We start from the raw sequence: 6,643 nt of genomic DNA on the forward strand, positions 1-6,643 counted from the left end.
TTATTCCGCATCAAGGTTATATTACTGATGGTAAACGCCTTGCCAAAGTACAAGAAGTTGAGCGGTATATCTTTGCGGCTAGGGAAAAGGAAATCAAGAGCTTACGCAAGGCGAAGCAACGAAGAGAGTTAAAAGGAAAAGCCCCTATGTCAATATCATAGCTAGGAGAGCAATTAAGTGCTCTTGAATTAGCGACCACTAAGGGTCAACCCATAGAGAGCCACATTGCATCTAGTTCAAAAGACACCCCTACCACCTCAATCCTAAATGGAGCGTTCCTAAATGAGAATTGGGAGTACAAACTAAAAAAGGAAACTCTAACCGACTTAAACATAGGTCACACTATCACGTGGGTTGGTTAGATGTCCTACAATCCACAACGGGTGCTACTAGTGTGGAGGATCAACAACAAAGAGTTTGTGAGGTCATCCATAGGGTCATTGAGCTAGAGAGATAGAACAAGGGGATCCACATGCCTTAAACGAATCTCATGAGATTCTTGGAAATAGGGAAGGCTAAACAACCAACCTTATCGCAAATGGAGACTCCCTCGGTAAGTCCGATGGAGCCTCCATATGTTGTTTCGCCAGGGGTCTCAGTGCAATCTGAGCCCATAAGTGATAGCTTTACCTTTCCAAGTCTAGCTCATCTTTCCCTTGATGACACCACGGATACCATGCTTACCCCAATGATGGGCATGCCAAGAAATACGCCATGGACCTCATTTGTTAGTAAACTACCGCTACATGGTAGCTCAATGCCGACAACAATACCTACAAGTGTGTAACAATCGTATGCACCTGTGGGTCTTCATACTCATGTAGTTCCTACCCCTCCCATTGTTTCAACAACTTATGCTCCACAACCACAACACCCAAGCTATTATTACCATGGGACCATACCGGCTAGCATTAGCATGTCCTATCCGATGCCTGCTATGCCTAGGGCCACACATATGAACTTTGGGCCGCCACATGGCACAACACCGTACCAAACGTGGAACCCAAGGGCTTCCTATGCGCCAAGACCAATGCCAATACCTACTCCACATGTAGTCTCTAGAGTGCCTTCACCCACAGTGCCTGCTCACTTAGGTCACTTGGCAACATTTGCTCAAGCTATCGGACGATCTATTGCTGAGAATATGTGTAACATGCTTGATAGACAACCTAGAAGTAAGGCAGTACAAATAGCCAAGCTCACACAAAAATTTAGTGAAGACGGGGATGTGAGAAAGCATATCGAAGTGTTTGAACAAATATGCGATTCTCTAGGAGAACACAATGACCTGCATAAGAGTAATGCTTTAAGCCTAACCTTGAGTGGGAAAGCATGGGATTGGTATTGAACCCTAAGGGTAGAAGAAAAAATGATTTACCCTACTCTAAGGAGAGAGTTCTTGAAACAGTACATACGAGAGGGAATGCATTGGGGTGTAGCCTCTCAGCTCTAGAAATCCCAACGAGAGGAAGGAGAGTCAGTGAGAGACTTTATTAGTCGCTTAAAGCATTTGAATTCTCGTTGTAATCCAAATGAGCGCTTCACTAATAATCAATTGCTTGATAGATTCATTAGGAGATTACGACATGAGGATCTCTATAATGGCCTAGTCATTAGAGATATCACCACTTGGGAAGCGGTCCCACCAATGCGATCCAATTGGAGGATAATTTAATGATTCAAGGCGAAAGAGTGTCTGTTGAGCCTAAATCTATTAGTTCGCAAGCATCGGGGCATCAACCAATGACCCTAAAGCCTATTGCTAAGGAGCCAAAGATATCTGAGATGACTTTAGCAGATCTCACCGACCAAGAGAGTCTTAGAGACAATCGTGCTCCGCAAAACAATCATATGTATCCAAGAAGGGAGCAACAATGGTGCTCAGTAAGCTATGGTCCGCATAGTATCAGTGAATTCCTTACCTTTAGAGTGAAATTCAATGGGAATTGCAATGCCTATGGGAGGTATGGTCATCAAGCTAAGGATTGCATAGTATTTAAGCACGTGATGGCCAATAGACCAACCTTAGCATGGACAAACACACCTCGAGTGCCTGCATTGATGCCGGCCCCACCACTTGAACAAACTTCACAACACATGGTCCCTAGGGCCCAAAATGTTGTCCAAACAACGCCCTTACCACCTCCAGTGCTAGGACCACAACCACCACATCCGAGAATCACTTCTGTGATTTAAGTGGGTTGTGAGTCATCTATTGCTTGTTTGGAAGGCTGTGAGGAAAAATATCAAAAGCCACCAAAAATATCAATAATCCTTGCACTTGAGGCATCCCGACCAATAGAGCTCAAATCCATGACTCGACCATCAACATATCACATTTTTCACACACATCACAAGAACACCTGTTCTCAACTACATCTAGTACGTGCCCAAGTATTCAGATATCCTCGTACAGAGCTTCATGCACCTGCTCCTAGCATTTCCATGAGCCAACCATCTTCAGCTATACCATCATTGCCCAACCCCTTGTTGAGCATTGATGCTCAACCATAGCATTATTTAGGTAATATAACTGCAGAAGAAAAATATTAATAGATAGTATTTACATAAGCAGTAGATAGATAGAGACAGAGTATAACTGGCTGTAGCATCCGCCCGGGTCAAATGGAAAGCCGTGAGCCTTCCCAAGCATGATTGCCACTCCTCCTGGATAAAAATTATGGCATCGATTGTAGCCATCCACTTGGAAAACATATGAATTCAACCCTCTCTTTGCACCTGCCAGCCCAATAATAAACCTTTGAAGCAGCTTGGCATGGCATATACCTTCAACTTGTATCCAGAAGCTTTTCCTGCACACAAAATGAACTTGTGTACATTGCAAAATGGCTGCGTCATACACCAAAATGTTGCTTCTTGCTAGAGAGGGCTCCATATCATGATCTACCTCCAAAAGCCTTTTCAATCTATGCACAACTGCTTGCACAACAACGTTAAGCAACAAGCCCATCAAAAGCATAGCACAGACCTTGAATACCTTCTTTTTGGCCTCCGATTGTGACATAGAGAAGCATACAGATTTCTCGTGTTTATCATAGGCCTGATTGAAGTGCCCAAGCAGTAGCTCTGGAAGTGCCTCTTTATCCCCACAATCGATTGCAACCTGCTCGTCAATCACCTGCTCGATCACCACATCATTGGACAAGCAAGACAAAAATTGATCCCACACTTCATCACCTGCAAGGTTGATAGTACCCTCCTCTTTGCATGTAATCCCTCTCTCACAAGTTGCACATATACCTGTCTCCATAGCGTCAATTGCCGGAGCTGTCTCTCTACGGCTACAGACCAACTCTCAAACCCTATAGTGCACCAAGACATGCTGGTCAAGTCAAGGTTGCCCCACCCCCTGCATAGATAAAGCATCTTGCCATACCTCTACCTCACCTTCACTCGAACTTGATGTAGATAGCAGATCGCTTTCGTCCACTAGGGCTTCAATGTCTTGCACTTCTGCATGGTAGGCGATGTCAAGCATGACTTTCCAATCTTCATCATAAGCCGCAAAATCCTCCACAAAACTGGAGCTTGAAGCACTCCAAGCATCTTTGTCATCACATTCATATCCGCTACTAGCGGAGCCTGTTAAAGCTTCATCATAGGAGACTTCTTTATCAAGAATTGACTTCGTGCATACCTCTTGGTCGCATCTTCCATCCACTTGAGTCTTTGATACTTTCGTCTTGAAATCTTAGACAAAACAGGCTCGAACCCTCGACCATGATTGCCTATTGGCAACCTCCAATCATTGAGCCAGGCCTTTACTTTACTCTGCATCACCTGTGACAAACCTCTAAGCTTTGCTTCGTTGGTCAGCATCTGTAGTGACATCATATACAACTCTAGATCGCATATCCAATCTTCTGCATCTTCCCCACCAGTGAAAATTGGCGGACTGCAATCTTCAATCATGTTCAAGCTATAGGACTTTACCGAGGAGCAATCAATAGGTCCTCAATGAGGGCACCACTGATGGAAAGGGGGAACAAACCTAGCACACTCCAAACTTGCCTCCCTATAGCCTAGGATAAATTCCACACCCCTAACCACACAGAAACTCACACACACGCACACTTTGATCTGCAAACCTTCACAGCATAGACTCACCTGCGGGCACTCTCAGCTGTACACATTCACAAATAAACACATCGACATAACCGGCTTGACAGTATATCATCATACACAACCATACCTACATCAAATGTGTAAACACACAATCCCTGGGGGGCGACACGAGCCTTGACCACACACAGAATAGCTCACTCAAACTATCTCTCCCTCCCTCTCTGCACACACTCTCTGTACACACACATACACAAAACCCGGAGCCAACGCTACCACGGGCGTAGGGCACGAGACGAGATAGACGACATGATTGATGACAAATTCAACACAAAAAAATAATCCCACCAAACTGCGAACTCACTTATCCATAGGAAAAAAACAATCCCCATACAATGATGGCGGCTTCTCTGATTAATCTCCTTCAAGCCCTTGGCGACTCTCTCTCTGATGGCGCTGCACTGTAGCCCTCTTTGCATGGAACCCAAATCCACTTCTTGAGTGACCTCCCTTGGCTCGTGGGTAATAAAAGCAAATCACCACTTGTATCTGGTATCCAAGGTGACCTCCTCTTCTCTGATGCACGCTTTGCTCTGAATTTCCCCACAACTTTGATTTCTCAAACTCTGCCACCTTTCGATCTCTCTATATTTGCAGCCATTCGGCTTCTTTCCTGGAGTTATCGTTAATACCCCCACAACTAACTCAGTCCTAAGCTTGGTCGGTCTCTGTCCCCCAAGATGCCGTAGCTCTCTAAACATGTCAACCTTCCCCTCCACCTGCACTTCCTTCACGAGCTGGCCGCCCTCGTTTTTGCAGCCCCCAACCTTGAACTCTCTTCTACTGTATCGCTCACGGCGAGCCCTCTTTCCAGTGCTCTCAGAAGCTCCTCCCTCTCGCTCTCGATGTCTCTGCACCCCTTGTTGAGCCTCCTCCTTACTCGCTGCTCTCCTTGGTCCCTACTTGCTGTCCCGTGAGCCCTCAGTCGACGACCCCTCTATTCGGACCAACCCCCTTCGCCTCCTTTGGCCCTTCCACTCTAATGCTGGCCCTCTTTCTCCAGGCGGCCCCCCTCTCCAATGACGTCGCCTTGTTTTTTTTTTTTTTTTTGCATGGCCACCAGGTGGCACCCCTCTCACAATGAACTGCAGCCTGCCACCCATACCTGGTGACCTTTCCTTCTCGCTCTGCTCGTCTACTGCAGATCGTTTTTTTCATGCTTTAAAAAAAGCATATGTGTTCTTTTTTCTTTTTTTTAAAAATGAGTTGGCTAGCATTCCCGTGCACGGTGACCGGTGATCGATTCACTTTGAGTTTCGCCCTGCTATGTCGATGCCAATGTTGTGCTTGGTGGTAGGCATCAGAGTTTCGATACCAATCATGCACATATGTCTTTACAACGGTAGTCCCCGATCGGCGGGATCCCTGTCGATCCCAGTCCAAAGAGACGACGACCGCCACGATCATCACAAACTTCGAGCTGGTTGATCTCGTCCATTGATCAAGCATAGCTTCCCCTCAAGAGCTACTGAGGGCAAGCCGTAACACCCAAACCACACAACATATCAAAAGACACCGAAAATATCAATAGTCCTCGCACTTGAGGCATCCCGACCAATAGAGCTCCAATCCATGAATCGACCATCAACATATCACATTTTTCATACACATCACAAGAACACCTACTCCCAACTACATCTAGTACGTGCCCAAATATTCAGATATCCTCGTGCAGAGCTTCATGCACCTGCTCCTGGCATTTCCATGAGCCGACCATCTTCAGTTGTACCAATGTGTAAAGCGGACACTTATGTTGGGGAAGATTCTCCTTATACGGATGTACTACCTGGGATGACTAAGTCAGACAATGTGGATTGGGTCCACCTAGCAACAACCATAGACACTTGGGGAAACATGGGGACGACTTGAGTAACACCTGAGGGGGATGAAATGCCACCACTCGTACCCTTAAATACGCTAGAAGCAATGCGTATAGCTTCTGATGACCTACAAGATGAAGGCTTGACTGGCATTGGAACCAGTAGCATCTCACAAGACTATAGCCCATTTGGGGTCAGAATCATCAATTGAAATTGACTTTGAGGACAAAGAATCCGAGTTAAATCTTAGTGCAAATGTGGGGACAAACCATTCAGGGCCCAGTGGTACCCTAGATGACAATCTATCCAAGGGAGCATAAGACACAAGTAGCGATTCATCTAGTGACTCTTCACTAGAGATTGACCGTAATCGAAAATTAGACAAGAAGATTAAGAGATATAAGAGGCAACGATATTGAGCAAATGTGCGTGCTGAAATAAATGAAAAGAAATCTTCCACAAAATGGCTTAATTATATAGGGGCATGTGATGCTCATCGGAAGTTGGTAGATAACTGGGGTGAATACCTTCAAAGGGTTATGTGGTGTATCCACAACCCATTGACATCGCACAACTAGAGGCTACAGAGAAGCCAAAGTTGAGCCGTACGAAAAGGTAACAACATCATTCCAAAAGGTATGATCTACCCAAGGAAGGAGGGAGTGTTTGCTGACATCCAT

General features: G+C 45.6%; 1 pseudogene; it reads right to left on the reverse strand.

Moving 5' to 3' along the window:
* Positions 1-3,352: 3,352 nt before the first annotated feature.
* On the reverse strand, positions 3,353-5,095 carry LOC147462574 (uncharacterized; annotated as a pseudogene).
* Between the last annotated feature and the right edge of the window lie 1,548 nt (positions 5,096-6,643).

The sequence above is a fragment of the Adiantum capillus-veneris genome, chromosome 2 (genome assembly GCF_014529385.1).
Source record: "Adiantum capillus-veneris isolate H3 chromosome 2, ASM1452938v2, whole genome shotgun sequence".
In the NCBI taxonomy this organism is placed as follows: Eukaryota; Viridiplantae; Streptophyta; class Polypodiopsida; order Polypodiales; family Pteridaceae; genus Adiantum; species Adiantum capillus-veneris.